This window comes from Pan troglodytes, chromosome 17 (genome assembly GCF_028858775.2).
Source record: "Pan troglodytes isolate AG18354 chromosome 17, NHGRI_mPanTro3-v2.0_pri, whole genome shotgun sequence".
In the NCBI taxonomy this organism is placed as follows: Eukaryota; Metazoa; Chordata; class Mammalia; order Primates; family Hominidae; genus Pan; species Pan troglodytes.
The window spans coordinates 11,686,587-11,703,299 of NC_072415.2; the positions used below are offsets into that span (position 1 = coordinate 11,686,587).

The 16,713-nt window shown below is 35.1% G+C and overlaps 2 long non-coding RNA genes across 3 annotated transcripts in view; one reads left to right on the forward strand and one right to left on the reverse strand.

The window, feature by feature from the left end:
* LOC134808707 (uncharacterized) overlaps positions 1 to 16,713 on the forward strand; it is a 47,925-nt gene that overhangs the window by 15,808 nt on the left and 15,404 nt on the right. Inside the window, exon 2 of the long non-coding RNA XR_010152139.1 lies at positions 7,292 to 7,339. This is a non-coding gene — a long non-coding RNA (uncharacterized LOC134808707). The remainder of the gene's footprint in view (positions 1 to 7,291; positions 7,340 to 16,713) is intronic.
* The window catches only part of LOC134808708 (uncharacterized), a 50,778-nt gene that overhangs the window by 7,187 nt on the left and 26,878 nt on the right, over positions 1 to 16,713 (reverse strand). The window contains exons 2-3 of one of the 2 annotated variants that reach the window (XR_010152141.1): positions 3,111 to 3,201; positions 1,343 to 1,503 (exon numbers count right to left, since the gene is read on the reverse strand). This is a non-coding gene — a long non-coding RNA (uncharacterized LOC134808708). Of the gene's footprint in view, positions 1 to 1,342; positions 1,507 to 3,110; positions 3,202 to 16,713 lie in introns of both variants that reach the window. The other variant, XR_010152140.1, reaches the window with a different exon arrangement.

Consider the following 16,713-nt stretch of genomic DNA (forward strand, 5'->3'; position numbering starts at 1 on the left):
TATCCCTGTCTGTAGATTACATGATCCTATATGTAGAAAACTTTATAGGCCCAAAAGCTTAAGGCCCGAAAGCTCCTTAAGATGAAAAACACCTTTGGCAGAGTCTCAGGATACAAAAAGAACATACAAAAATTACTCGCATTCCCATACACCAACAAGAGTCAAGCGGAGAGCCAAATCAGGAATGCAATCTGATTCACAATTGCTGCAAAAAGAATCAAATACCTAGGAATACAGCTAACTAGTGAGGTGAAAGATCTCTGTAAGAACTAAAAACACCAAAGATATCAGAGAGGATGAAACAAATGAAAAAACATTCTATGCTCATGGATAGGAAGAATCAATATCATTAAAATGGCCATATTGTCCTTATTTTCAAGTATGCTATTGCACTCTATGACTGATCCAAACTCCTGCCAGATATAATTCTAAAAATCTGTTTGTTAATTTTATTATTTTATTTTTGGAATTTCTTCAGACATTGATGGTCTTGTCCCAGTTATTAACAACATCTACATGTTTAAGAATAAATTTTCTTTTCTATCTACTTCTTATTCCATTGAAAATTACCTTTCTATCCTCCTACTCTGGAAGTCTTTATGATTGTGTCCTAATCATTAGTATCCCATTGCTTCTTCAAGAGATGTCTATCAGTAGAATTTCTCCATTAATATAAGTTCATACTTCTATAAAAACTTTAAATCTCAAGTCTACAGTATTTCTAGTTCTAAAAAATATTTAAATTAGTTCTTTAATTATTTCCATCTTTATGTTTACTTTCCTTTTTTTTCTAGCATTTTAAACAACTTTACGTCAACAATTCTTTATCTTCACTTTACCTCCCTTTACCTTTCTTCATTTTATCCTAGCCATTGGATTCAGAGAAAATTATTCAACTTTTAAACTTCAAACTTGCTAGATCTATATTTAACTATGTCTATTGTTCTCTTCAGAACATCTGTTGAGTTTTTAATCCAAGAGCTATTATCAGTATTTTCTAAAATGCAACCTCTTCTTGCATGTCTCTGAAGATATGAATTACACTTACTGTAATTACATTTGTTTCTTGTCTTAATTCTGATTCTCTGAAATTACTTATTCTGTTTGATAAGTTTTGTATCTTCTTTCTTGTTTTTCTTAGAAGTTGGGTGACAATATTTTACATGGGTAGTTTTTCTGTTAATCATAGCTTATCTCCAATGATTAGGAAAATAACAACTATGAAGTAGGACAAAGTAACCTGGTTTCTCGTGTTTCAGCATTGCTGCTCCCTGTTCCTTCCTGGTTTTGTTAATTACCTGAGACTCTGCCCTGTTGATGTTAGTCAGATTCTAAGACTCACCTTGCCAAGCAAGCACTGCTTTGTTATTCCAAAGTGAAGTTCATTCTTACTTTGTCTGGAAAGCAGTCTCCACATCTTTTACCTCATTATTTCCCTCCTTTCATATTATGTTTCTTCCTTTACCAATTTTAATGGAGCTTCCCCTTTTTCGTCTCTAAGATCTCCTCAAAAACAAAACAAAAAAACATTATCAGCATTAACATATACAACAGAGAGCTTCATTGATGTGGTTTGGCTGTGTCCCCACCCAAATCTCATCTTGAATTCCCATACCTTGTGGGAGGAACCTGGTGGGAGGTAATTGAATCATGGAGGTAGGCTTTTCCTGTGCTGTTTTCCTGATAGTGAGTAAGTCTCATGAGGTCTGATGGTTATTATAAGGGGGAGTTTTCCTGCACAAGCTCTCTTTGCCTGCTGCCATTCATGTAAGATATGACTTGCTCCTCTTTGCCTTCCACCATGATTGTGAGGCTTCCCCAGCTACATGAAACTGTAAGTCCAATTAAACCTTTTTTCTTTTGTCAATTGCCCAGTCTTGGGTATGTCTCTATCAGCAGCATTAAAACAGACTAATACAGTAAACTGGTATCAGTAGAGTGGGATGCTGCTGAAAAGATACCTGAAAATGCGGAAGCAATTTTGGAACTGCGTAACAGGCAGGGGTTGGAACAGTTTGAAGGGCTCAGCAGAAGACAGGAAAATGCAGGAAAGTTTGGAACTTCCTAGAGACGTTTTGAATGGCTTTGACCAAAACGCTGATAATGATGTGAACAATGAGATCCAGGCTGATGTGGTCTCAGATGGAGTTGAGGAACTTGTTAGAAACTAGAGCAAAGTTGACTCTTGTTATGTTTTAGCAAAGAGACTGGCAGCATTTTGCCCATGCCCTAAAGATTAGTGAAACTTAGAACTTGGCAGATGAATTAGGGTATCTGACAGAAGAAATTTCTAAACAGCAAAGCATTGAAGAAGTGACTTGGGTGCTTTTAAAGGCATTCAGTTTACAAGGCAAGCAGAGCATAAAAGTTCAGAAAATTTGCAGCCTGACAATGTGATAGAAGAGAAAAACCCATTTTCTGAGGAGAAATTTAAGCTGGCTGCAGAAATTTGCATAAGTAACAAGGAACTGAATGTCAATCCCCAAGACAATGGTGAAAATGTCTCCTGGGCATGTTAGAAGTCTTCACAGCAGCCCTTCCCATCACAGTCTCAGAGGCCTAGAATAAAATGGTTTTGCTGGGCCCAGGGTCCCCATGCTGTGTGCAGTGTAGGGTGTTGGTGCCCTGCATCCCAGCCACTCCAGCTGTGACTAAAAGGGACCAAAGTACAGCTTGAGCTGTTGCTTCATAGGGTGGAAGCCCCAAGCCTTGGCAGCTTCTCGTGGTGTTGAGCCTGTGGATGCACAGAAATCAAGAATTGAGGTTTGGGAACTTCTGCTTAGATTTCAGAAGATATATGGAAACACCTGGATGCCCATGCAAAAGTTTGCTGCAGAGATGGGGCCCTCATTGACAACCTCTGCTAGGGCAGTGAGGAAGGGAAATGTTGGGTGGGAGCCCCCACACAGAGTCCCTACTGGGGCACCGCCTGGTGGACCTGTGGGAAGAGGGCCACCATCCTCCAGACCTCAGAATGTTAGATCCACCAACAACACCATGTGCCTGGGAAAGCCACAGACACTCAACACCAGCCCACAAAAGCAGCCAGAAGGCAGGCTGTATCCCGCAAAGCCACAGGGGCAGAGCTGCCCAATACCATGGGAACCCACCTCTTGCATCTGCAGGATCAGGATGTGAGACATGGAGTCAAAGGAGATCATTTTGGAGCTTTAAGATTTGGCTGCCCCTCTGGATTTCGGACTTGCATGGGGTCAAGAAATGAAAAGCATAAAAATTGAAAAGTGAAAAGAAAAAATATTTTTATTCACAGAACATATATATGTATATTGTATATGAAGAAAATCCTAATACATTTATTTAAAAAGTTGTGAATAATAAGAATCAAATTCAATAATGGTGCAGAATGTGTAGAATGCAAGGTCAATACACAAAATACAATATGTAAAATTAATGGAATTTCTAAATACTAGAAATAAACAATTGAGAACACATTTAAAAGTAAAATTTTAATGGTATAAAAATAGTTAAGAATAATTTAAGTGAAACCTTTAAAAATCTTTCACACTAAAACTTTTTAAAATTTCTTGTAGAGAAACATTACAGAAGACCTAAATAAATGTAAAGAACTACCATATTCATAGATTTGAAGATGCAACATTGTTTGATGTGAATTCTCTGGAAGTTATTCTTTAGAATCAATGCAGTAGGGGCTGGGTGTGGTTGCTCATGCCTGTAATCCCAGCACTTTGGGAGGCCAAGGTGGGCAGATCACAAGATCAGAAGATCAAGACTATACTGGCTAACATGATAAAACCCTGTCTCTACTAAAAAAAAATACAAAAAAATTAGCCAGGCATGGTGGCACGGGCCTGTAGTCCCAGCTACTCAGGAAGCTGAGGCAGGATAATTGCTTGAATCTGGGAGGCTGAGGTTGCAGTGAGCCGAGATTGTGCCACTGCACTCGAACCTGGGTGACAAGGTGAGATTCTGTCTCAAAAAAAAAAAAAAAAAAGCATCAATGCAATCTATAGTTTGTAATTTATTGACTACAATGAATTCTATATCTATTTACTACAACTCTGTAGTAAATTGTGGCAAACATTTTGAGAGAAATTCACAAGCTGTTTCCAAAATTTGTTTGGAAAATTCATAGGACCTAGAATTTTGAGAAAAAAATAGAGCCAATTTTCAGACATCTAAGAAAGCTGCAGTATCAAAGCATCGTAACACAAAAATAATAAAGATAAAGAAGGGTTCAAAATTAGACCTCCACCTATGCAGTAAATTAAATGTTTATAAGGGCACGTAGATAATTCAGTGGGGAAAGTAAGTCTTTAACAAAGGCTTTTGAAATAAATGCATTCTCATATTAAAAAAATACATGCATCAGTCCTTTGTATACACAAAACTAATCCAATATTTTTAATGTAGGCATAAAAATGAAAAAGCAAAATTCAGAAAGCTTTTAAAAGAAAAAAATTAAACAATATCTGTGAGCTATTATAATAGGAAAAATATTTCTGAACAGAGAAAGCACTATCATAAGAGTAAAAATTGATAAATTGTAGATATTAATTAAAAATGTATCCTAATAAAACTGCAAAATGTAAGAAAATATAATTTTAAGCCATAGACTGTGATAAATTATTCCATATATGTATGAGAAAAAAATTGCGTGTTCAAAACGCACAGAGTACTCCTGAGATCCACTAAATAGTTATAAGAATCTTGAACAGGTATTTCACAAAACAAGAGATACAAGTGGCTTATAGGAATGTGAAAAGATGCTCCATATTATTAGATAAGGGGAAATGCAACCAAAAGGCATTGAAACTGGGAAGACTACCATTTAAAATGATAATACTAATATTGGCAAATATGTGGGGAAACTAGAAGTCATGTCTATTTCTTGTGAGAGTGTAAAATAGAACAACCGGCTGGGCTCGGTGGCTCATGCCTGTAATCACAGCACTTTGGGGGGCCGAGGCGGGCGGATCACGGGGTCATGAGATCGAGACTATCCTGGCTAACATGGTGAAACCCCGTCTCTAATAAAAATACAAAAAAAAAAAAAAAAAAAATTAGCCGGGTGTGGTGGCGGGCGCCTGTAGTCCCAACTAATCAGGAAGCTGAGGCAGGAGAATGGCGTGAACCTGAGAAGTGGAGCTTGCGGTGAGCCCAGATCACGCCAGTGCACTCCAGCCCGGGCGACAGCGCGAGACTGTGTCTCAAAAAAAAAAAAAAAAAAAAAAAGCGGAACAACCGCTTTGAAAAATAATTCGCTTCTCAATAAGGCCAACATATATCTACCCTATAGCACAGCAATTTCAATTCTAGAAATTTATCCAACACAAATAAAAGCATATATTTACACAAAAACCTGTTTGAGAATGCACCTAAGTCCTTTATTTGTAAAAGCTAATTCTGAAAGCAATCTGAATATTCACTAACAGACTAATGAATAAGCAAACTCTGACAAATACATAGGCAACACAGAAATATGAGGAAAAATAAACAAATGATACACACAAATATTTGGCTAAATCTCAAATATTTATTTATGCTAAAGAAAATAAACCAGATACGCACTCACACACACATCCTGTAGGAATTCTAATTATTGGAATTTGAAGATGAACAAAATTATTCAATCATGATAGAAATTATAAGGGTTTAATCCGAGTTATTTGGGATGCTGAAGCCGGAGAATCGCTTGAACCCGGGAGGCGGAGGTTGCAGTGACCTCACATTGTACCACTGCACTCTAGCCTGGGTAACAGAGTAAGACTACGTCTTAAAACAAACAAACCAAAGAAATTATACAGGTTTGCCTCTGAAGAAGAGAAGAGAAGTTTGAATAAGCACAATAGTATTTTCTAGATTTAGTGTAATTAGGTAAATATATCAATTTATAAAAAGTACGAAACCACATTTTTGACACGTTTATTATATTTAAAATATAGCGCAATAAAATAAGGTTAGGAAATGATTGCATATTACTCTCTGAGAGGAAGAATGTTATCTGTTGGTAGAATTAATAAAGTTACTCATTTCTTATAAGAAGTAAAGATATATTGGCCGGGTGCGGTGGCTCGCGCCTATAATCCCAGCACTTTGGGAGGCTGAGGCAGGCGGATCACAATGTCAGGAGATTGAGACCATCCTGGCTAACACGGTGAAACCCTATCGCTACTAAAAATACAAAAAATAAGACGGGCGTGGTGGCGGGCAACTGTAGTCCCAGCTATTCAGGAGGCTGAGGTAGGAGGACAGCGTGAACTTGGGAGGCGGAGTTGCAGTGAGCGGAGATCATGTCACTGCACTCCAACCTGGGCTGCAGAGTGAGACTCTGTCTCAAAAAAAAAGAAAAAAGAAGTAAAGATATATCTATTAACCTGTATAGGTATATATAAGCTAAAAACAACCATTCAACTTTTGTGGGCATAGTAGTCTGTGTCAGGCATTTTTGTATAAATCATAAACATTTAATTCTCATCCAAATAATAAATATATTATCTCATGGTTATAAAGGTATAATAAGTACAATTTTAAAAAATAGACAAACTTTTCTGAATATTTCCAGTACAGTGGTATATCATTTTTTTCTGATAGAATAAATAGAAAAATACTCAAACTCTGGGTAATATTTTGCAGAAAATGAATTAGTTACACTTATTCAAGTTGAATTATTCTAGTTCCTCAATTTTATATTCCAGAAAAATATATGCTGACTATGTTTTTAATGCTTTTTTTAATTAGAGAAGTTTGTTTATTGATATGTACATCGCTTTTACTAATTCAGTTTTGAGCAAGGTGTGACTCTTTATTCAATTTTCCAAAGAGTTCCAAACCAAAACTTGTGGATTTCCAGTTGATCTGTATATCACCTTGCCACCTCTGGCTTTTTTCTTTCTAATACAGGTATAAGAATAACATTTTACAATAAATGATTTGCGAAGCCAGTTGAAAAATGTTCATGCTATATTAATCAACTTGATAAAATGCATTAAATTTATGAATTTCTACAGGTTTGTTAGTGCCTGGAATCTATAGGTAGAGACACCCATAAAAAAGTCTTATAAGCTATATAACTTAGTGAAAAATCAATAAGGCATACTAATGTTTGCATAGGATGACAACCTGGTCATATTAATTTTTCTGAGAAAATAATCTCAAATGAAAAATCACTTCCCTAAAGCATTATTTGTTTTTATATCAGATTTATTTCAGTTCAACCAACATTTATTGCATGCTCTAAGTATTAGATATTGTGATTGGTCCTGGGAATGCTAAGATAAAAATTTCTCCTTTTCTAACCTTGAATTCACAGAGAGGTAGAAGCAAGAGAAGCATAAACATATAATTTCAATGCAATATGGTAAGTAAAATGATAGTGGTAGTTTTTCTGAATTTTCAGATATCAATTATTTAATTATAAACAGTTCTTTAGAGGGTGATTTATTTTCTCTATAGACGTCAACAAGATACACTTGCCTTGTATGGCAAAAATAAATTAATTTTAGCTTTGTGCAGATACATCCTATTAAGTTACAAAGTGATGCTATCAAACACCACTGACAACAACAAATGCAGGATTTATGGCTCTCTTTGTCTCTGTTTCTCTCTCCTTCTCTCTCTCTCTCTGTGTGTATATATATACATATATGTATATTATACATATATAGTTTAGGATACATGTGTATTTATATATAATTTTATTTTTAGAACAAAATTAAAAATAAAGTGTCTTTAAATGAAAGTCTGTGTTTGTAACACAATCTTATGACATCAGCATTAAAAAGGCTATTCAGAACACTTCCTCAAATTGAAACTACTACCAATACTGAGTTAAATATTTTAGGACTACTTCATTATCTAGGAAATTTGAGAAGCAAATTAACTCTTTGCTCAGAGTATTGTGATACCATATCTTTTCTTGTAAAATAAGATATTGTTTAATTATAAAATATTGTCAAATTTCTGAAAAAGTGTTTATATAAGTGTTAGGAATATGTTAGCCCTGGGAGCCATGTGTTACTTATCATTGTACAGATCTTCTTGCTGACACAACTGGGTATGGTAGACGGCCTGATAGGATTAACTGCAAGTAAAGCAGAAATTATTAAAAACAATATTGAGGCCAGGCAAGGTGGCTCATGCCTGTAATTCCAGCACTTTGGGAGGTCGAGGCAGGTGGATCACAAGGTCAGGCATTCAAGACTAGCCTGACCAAGATGGTGAAACCCCGTCTTTACTAAAAATACAAAATTAGGTGGGCATGGTGGTGGGTTCCTGTAATCCCAGGCTGAGGAAGATAATTGCTTGAACCCAGAAGGTGGAGGTGGAGGTTGCAGTGAGTCGAGATCACACCACTGCACTCTAGCCTACGTGACAGAGTAAGACAACGTCTCAAAAACAAAAACAAAAACAAAACAAACAAACAAACAAAAATTAAATTAACTGGATGTTAAATGTGGTTTCTTTACATTTACCAGAATTTCTGCCAAGGTCCTAATGGCCCCAAATAATAGGTGCTACATTATCAAGCAGATATATCAAGAGATTGTGATAATGTTAATGAAACCCCTTTGCTCATCACTCATTTCCAAAATTTATATTTTCAAAGGGAATTTTGTACAGAGTTCCTAAAAAAAGGGATCATGATGCCAGTGTATTGCCTCACTGATTGCTAAATGAAGAGGACTATACTGAAGCATTCAAAGAACGTGATGTGCCTCTGGGGCAACTGAAGGATTGCTATCTGACTTATGCATTTAAAACCTTCGAAGTGGAAGTTTGTCTGGAATGGCTTAGGCAAACAGACTGGGTTGGATTGAGAATTGAATGTATACATAAAATTTGGTTTGGTCAGATGAGAACACCAAATGTGGTAGCTAGATCACCGTTATTTATGAGATTTTTATTGGGTTGATTTGTCTTGAAAGAATCAAATCTAAGAGAAATGTTTGGAATGGCTAGATGATCCTAACAGAAGAAATCTTACAGGTCTTTACTGCTAAAGCTAAGGAGATGAGAGTAAACAGTAAGTGGCCAACTCAAAGAAGCATGGACTATGTTGAAACATGGACTATAGCTGCAATTTCCCAGTGGTGCAGTTTTCAAGCGTTTTACCCCAGGAAAGAAAAAAATAAATAAATGAAAAGTAGCCATTTCACCATTCAGAGGATAGATACTGTTGCCAAGTGAAAACTACATGAATTATGTAATAGTTTTATGCTTGTTTCCCCCACTCACCATTCCAAAACTGTAAGACTTCAAGATAGAACAGGAGGTATGAAATTTTAACAGCACATAAAAAATAGTGAACATTCTATCCCCGCACTTCATTGCCATTACTAAGGCTAAGGCAGGACTGAGTTTAGAATGCAGCAAAGCTTTGAAATGTATAAGATATAATATCTCTAATATTCAAATGCACCATAAACTCAAAACTTAGAATCAATCCTGCTTCTAAAATACTGAATGTGACAAGAAACGTTATAAAAGTTTTCAAGATATCAGTATATGATAGAAAGAGATGTATTGCTTTAGTACAAATCATTCTACAAAAAAAAAATTCTTCTAAAATAAATTACTTAACCATATCCTACAAATTTTCTTTTTTCTTTTTCTTTTTCTTTTTTTTTTTTTTTTGAGACAGAGTTTCACTCTTGTTGCCCAGGCTGTAGTGCAGTGGCTTGATCTCAGCTTACTGCAAACTCTGCCTCCCGGGTTCAAGCAATTCTCCTGCCAAGGCCTCCCAAGTAGCTGGGATTACAGGTGCCAGCCACCATGCCCAGCTATTTTTTTGTATTTTTAGTAGAGATGGGGTTTCACCGTGTTGGCCAGGCTGGTCTTGGATGGCTGACTTCAGCTGATCCACCGGCCTTGGCCTCCCGAAATGCTGGGATTGCAGGCATGAGTTGCCGTGCCCAGCCACAAATTTTCTTTTACCTTGGAAAACATATATGCAAATATACTTGTCAACTATCCGACAAAGGTCTTCAGTATGTATGTATGGATTCATTGAACATTGTTTCTTTTTACATAATGAATATTTTATGATTTTTAGCTTTGGTTTTTTGAAATGAACCAATAAATTGAAGAGACACAAGAAGTAATATGTGTGTAAATACCAGCACGCTTAGCCCCTCAAATAAACCTCTTACAGGTGTCTGACTCCTAAATCCAGTTTGACTTTTTTCAGAACTTGTCTTTATCAATTATTTACATTCTGCTTCATTTTCTGATTTGTTTTTTTACTTTCACACTCACTGATCATTGTTTTACACAATAGTTGTTTACTACAGTAACAATTATATCTGACATAAATGTACTGAGGAACAAAACAACCATCTTATGGCATACAAATTAGCAGTGGGAGAAGGCTAACCCCAAACATATGCCAAGCCAGGGGCCAGGAAATCCAGGGATGTGGTTAGGCAGAAACTGGGAAGACACTTTATAGCGATTCCTATCTTTGTTACAGACATGAAGGAGATAAATTATAATTTGAAAAAATGGCCCTCCCAGTTCTAAAGAGATTAACTAAAAGTCTAGTACCTTTTAAAGATCTGAATAGGAAACACTTGTCATTTATGGTCTCTAAGGGCAGCCACTGTAAGACTTCAAAAGAACCTTGGTCTCCACAATCTTTTATCTTAACATGAACATTCCCTTTCTATCAATCCCAGGTCTTGAAACAAACTCAACCAATTATCAACCAGAAAAAGTTTAAATTCACCTATAGCCTGGAACCAACCCCCAAACCCCAATACCCTCCCATCCCCCAAGCCCCTGCCACCCCCAACCCCTCCCACCCCCACTCCCTCTGCTTTGAGTTGTCCCACCTTTCTGGATCAAACTGATGTATTTCTCAAGTGTAGTTAATTGATGTCTCATGCCTCTCTAAAATGTATAAAAGCAAGCTGCATCCCAACCACCTTGGGCACATGTTCTCAGGACCTCCTGAGTGCTGTGTCACTGGCCATGGTGACTCATATTTGGCTTAGAATAAATCTCTTCAAATATATTTTTTTAAAGAAGAAAGAAAAAGGAAAAACAAATGCTTTTGCAGAAGCCAAGAAGAAAGTGAAGGGAAATAAATGAGAGTGGAAAAATGAGAGATCAATTGCGGTGAGATATGCTTTTTTTGGCAATTAATTGCAACGAGTGCCCAAAATGCCAATTATAACATAGTTTGCTATCTACCATTGCTTTATTTAACTGAAGTATTCAACCATAGATATGGAAAAAAGACTGACCTAGTTTAGAAAAGTTCTATCCTGATACATTTAAGCACTAGAGAGTATACACAAATAAAAACACAAACTTACTTTTCTTAAAAACTTTTACTGAGTCAAATATTAAAAGAGAACACTTGTTTGTAAAGCATCTCATGAAGTTGATTTTTGATTTTTCAGTCCTTCAGTAACTAATAATCTTTATTTTGACATTGATGGTTATCTGATGGAAGAATAACTGCAAGATATTAATAACAGAAATCATTTGCATCAGCCGGGTACAGTGGCTCACTCCTGTAATCCCAGAACACTGGGAGGCCAAGGTGGGCAGATCGCTTCAGCCCACGAGTTGGAGACCAGCCTGGGCAATGTGGCAAAACCTTGTTTCTACTAAAGATACAAAAATTAGCTGGGCATGGCGGCATGTGCCTGTAGTCCCAGCTACACAGGAGGCTGAGATGGGAGGATTGCATGAGCACACGGCACTTCAGCCTGGGCAACATAGTAAGATCCTGTCACAAAAAAAAATATCATTTGTGTCAAATGATTTTTGTATCAAAGCTTTCAGAAAAAGGAGTGGAAAGAAAATTTAAAAAGCTTTTGTCCATCATTCTTAGATGTCATATTCAATTAAATATTTCTTCAGACTTAATAAAAAAATTGAACAGTAATAACAAGTGTGATTTTGTTTCCATTAACCTGAAATTTACTGCTATTTCAAATTCTACTCAATTTAGAATTTTTAAGATTAAAAACAAGAAATATTAAATAGAAGTTACAATATTTTTGAAGTAATTGGTGAGAATTTGTTTAATAATGCCTACGTATTTGGTAATTTGATCTTAGTTCTACAAATTTCACTATCACAAACTCTTCCCTGTCCGTTACCTCAGCTACAAGATTTATCAGACTGTCAATGATAACTATGTCTCATATGGTAGGACCCTTTGCTTTAATGAGGGTGATTAGCTAAAATTGATGTTCATTGCCTTAATACAGACATACTATATTTAGATATATTTAACTCTATTACACATACTGCAAACACATACTCTTGTTGTCTTCTACACTATTATATATTTTACTTGTTATAGTAGATATTTATTTTCGATGGATAACTAAGTATAATAAAATAGATAGCAGAGGAATTAATTATCTCATATGGATATCATTTCACCTGATCTTGATGAACAAGGAAATGGGTGATTTACCCAGGAATAAATGTAAAGTTCTGTATGGTTTGGAAAGCACAAATGGTCACCTAATTTTGAAACACTTTAGGTAAATTCCCATTCAGAAAAACATTTATCACTTATATAACTAATGAAATGCTTAGGGGAAAGTGTTTTGGCTGACAACCATACTTTGCTTTTAGAGACTATTTTTATATTTGAATATTTCATAAAAACTATTTCTAAGCCAAGGAAAAAAAACTAAATAAAAAGGCAAAGATGTATTTTTGAAAGTGAAATATTTACGTATAACCGTAGTTAGAAAAGAAGTGGAAATCAGTATGTGATTTCAGATGATTGCGTATTTTATAACTATTAGGGATAAAGTGCATTAGAGCTTCCTGTTGCCAGTTGCTGAAAGGCTTTGATTCAGAAGTGGCATCTGTACAAAAAGATACTGCCATTTTTATGGTAAATGCTTTTTAAATTGAACTAGAAAGTAAATAGTCACACATTTTGAAAAAAATATGAATTTTTAAAAGTCTGTGTTTGAACATCAATAAAGAAATCAACGTAACTATGAATTAAGAGAAATCTAGAAATATTTTATTTAAGCAAAAACATTGCAAACATTTATGTCATAATATTTACTTTCTTAAAATAGAAACAAAAGCAGTTGGAGATTTAATTCACTATAAGAAAGAAAAGTTTTTGTACATAATGTTTTCTAAGGTAGTAAATGTAAACCTAAGTAACATGGCATGGAATGAAAATAAATTACTGAGAATGGCTTTGTATTGATTGCGTATGTTCAGAAATTTTTCCGTATTGAAACAAACCTACACAGTGGAAGAAAATATGTACTTAAAACTGGCATCTGATGTGATTAGTGTATTACATACATACAAATTTGCAATAGTCTCTGAAGAGAAAATGAGATTTCTACCTTTTCCATTTCCAATTCAGTCCAGTCATTTTGGTGTATTTCTCTGATAGTGTCTCTATTAAAACGTAATTTATTTTATTTTATTTCTATAAATTTATGGAGTGCAACTGTAATTTTGTTACATCCATAGGTTGCATAGTGAAGTCAGGATGTTCAGCATATTCATCACCTGAAAAGCATACCTTGTACTCATTAAGTAATTTCTTATCATTTACTCCCCTCTCACTCTCCCCCAACTCTTCCAAGTCTTCATGTCCAAGTCTCTATCATTGCACACTCTATGTCCATGTGAACTCATTGATTACCTCCCATTTATAAATGAGAACACGCAGTATCTGTCTTTCTGTGTCTGACTTTCATCTAAGATAATGTCCTCCAGTTCCATCCAAACTGCTCCAAAATACATGTTTCATGAGTATATTATTTTTAAAGGCTTAATTGTATTCCATTGTGTATATCATCATATTTTCGTATCTTTAGGTGGAAATCTTTTTCATTATACTTTAAGTTCTGGGGTACATGTGCAGAACTTGCAGGTTTGTTATGTAGGTATACACGTGCCATAGTGGTTAGCTGCACTCATCAACCTGTCATCTACATTAGGTCTTTCTCTAAATGCTATCCCTCCCCTAGCCCCTCACCCTCTGATAGGCTGTGGAGTGTGATGTTCCCCTCCTTGTGTCCATGTATTCTCATTGTTCAACTCCCACTTATGAGTGAGAGCATGCAGTGTTTGGTTTTCTGTTCTTGTGTTAGCTTGCTGAGAATGATGTTTGCCAATTTCATTCATGTCCCTGCAAAGGACATGAACTCATCATTTTTTGTGGCTGCATAGTATTCCATGATGTATATGTGCCACATTTTCTTTATCCAGTCTATCATTGGTGGGCATTTGGGTTGGTTCCAAGTCTTTGCTATTGTGAACAGTGCTGCAATAAACATATGTGTGCATGTGTCTTCAGAGTAGGATGATTTATAATCCTTTGGGTATATACCCAGTAATGGGATTGCTGGGTCAAAATGTATTTCTAGTTCTAGATCCCTGAAGAATCACCACACTGTCTTCCACAATGGTTAAACTAATTTACACTCCCACCAACAGTGTAAAAGCATGCCTATTGCTCCACATTCTCTCCAGTATCTGTTGTTTTCTGACTTTTTAGTGATCTCCATTCTAACTGGAGTGAGATGGTACCATCTCACATTTTCTTTATCAAATCATCTATTGGTGGACACTTAGGTTGATTCAGTATCTTTGCTACTGTGAATAGTGCTGTGATAAGTTCTGGTATGTTTATGATATAAGGATTTCAAATAGACTGTAAGAGTGTAAAAATTTTCCACTGAACTTTGGACTGGAAATATGATAAGAGAAGATCCTTTCACTAATAGAGGTGGAGCGTTAAGAGATAAAATCAATAACTAATTTTATGCTGCACTAAACAGGGAAGAAAGAGAAAGTGAGTAAAAAGCAAGTTTTGTGGTTGGCCAGGTTTTGGATTACATAATGAAAATAGACAAACATACTTTATTAAGCATATTGCATAACCTATGCTACTTTCAGCTGATTTATATTCATTTAATCCCTCATTCAACTTAATATAATATCCTCCTTTCCTTCCTGGCTTTCTACCTCCTCTTCTCATTCATTAACTTGTTTTAGCCAATGAGTCATGAGTAGCTACTCTGTTCAGGCATTGTTCTCAGTTCTAGTGATACAGTAGCATACAATTTTAACAAAATATCTGCCCTCATGAAGCTACATTTTAGAGGAAGGAACTCAATGAACAAGTCAAAAGAAAAATATAAAATATTTTAGAATACAAATAATTGGTATGAAGAAAAACCAGTCAAATGAGGGGTAAGACATATTCAAGGTAGAGAACAATCTACAATTACATTGAGCCCTGAACAAAGAGAGAAAATAAGCTATACATAAATTTGGGGAAGAATATTTCAGGAAGAGGGAAGTGTACAGGCTCTAATGAAATCAAAAAGCTAGCGTATTCCAAAAAGAGCAAAAAAAATTATGCTTGAAATTGAATTGAATGAGCAATGAGAAGAATAGTAAAAATGAGATCAAACAATAATCTAGAGCTAGATCAGAAAAAAGTCCAAAAGCTAAAATGTAGATATGCATCTTATTCTAGAGTGTGAAGAGATCTGATCAGGAGAACTACATGATCTGATTACTATTTCAAAATAAGGATTCTTGATGCTATTTGGGAAATGATGGCCTACTATAATGATAAGAGATTATTTTAAACATGTAGTAATGTGATAAAATGACATGAATGAATGTTTTTATTTATAATGAGCATACCAGTGTGTAGCCTCTTTAGTACTTGTATACTTGGAAGCAGTTTATTCTCTGAAGTTTTTTTTTCTTTATTTCTTCTCTAACTTGTTTATTCTTTTTAAATTTAATGTCAATATAATATGCTTTAACTTTAAACATTTAGGTGCTTTATGAGTGGAATCTCAGTTTAAAAATGTTATTATTCAGTAGGTACTAAATTGAGTTCCTGTTTTACTTTACAAACCAAGCACCATAGGTTGTTACAGAAAACCATTATAAGTCACATTTTTTAAAAGTTTCTTCAGTGAAGTAGACACTACAAAAGTTATATTTAAACACAACACTATGAACTCAAGTCACAGAGGCAAAGAGAAACTATTGTATTTGCTTTGAGCATCTACACATTGTAAAAAAGGTTATTGAATGCAATTCAAATCTAACTTCATTTGAGGATAACCCCAGGCACTTTGTGTCTGTATTTCTTGTAGTTTTGTACTGACTATTGGAAACTCATTCAGTTTTGCCTTAAAGCACCCAGTAACCTATGAACAAAATGCCTAAAAACTATTACATGATGTTTAGCCTCTGTAGACCAAACACAACAGGTATATGCAATTGCATAGTGCTGATGACTCACAAAAACAAAACAAAACAAAAAACTCTGTCCTCAGACTGATTTGTGAAAATAACTATTTAATCTAAAAATAAACTGAAAAGTGAAAATGAGAATTAGCAAATAGAGTTGAAGGTGTGTGTCAAAATGGATTGTATTTTATATAGCCTTTTACTATAATTATTCTTATAACAGGGCTTGTTTTCCTCTATTAGACTGCAAATGTGTTGGTTACTGAGGCGGTTGCCCTTGTTTTTGTATCACTTATGAAACCTAGTATAGTGCTTTGTATTATAATAATCATTCATTAGATATTATATGAATGATTTGAATTATATTTCATAGTAGCTCAAAGTTAGTCTTGATGGATAAATGAATGTAATACAACCATATACATTATTAGTAAGGAACTTAATAATATCATGAAGTATCTTTAACCAAAGTAATAATTAAAAAGTAGGAGTAAACCATAATAAGTT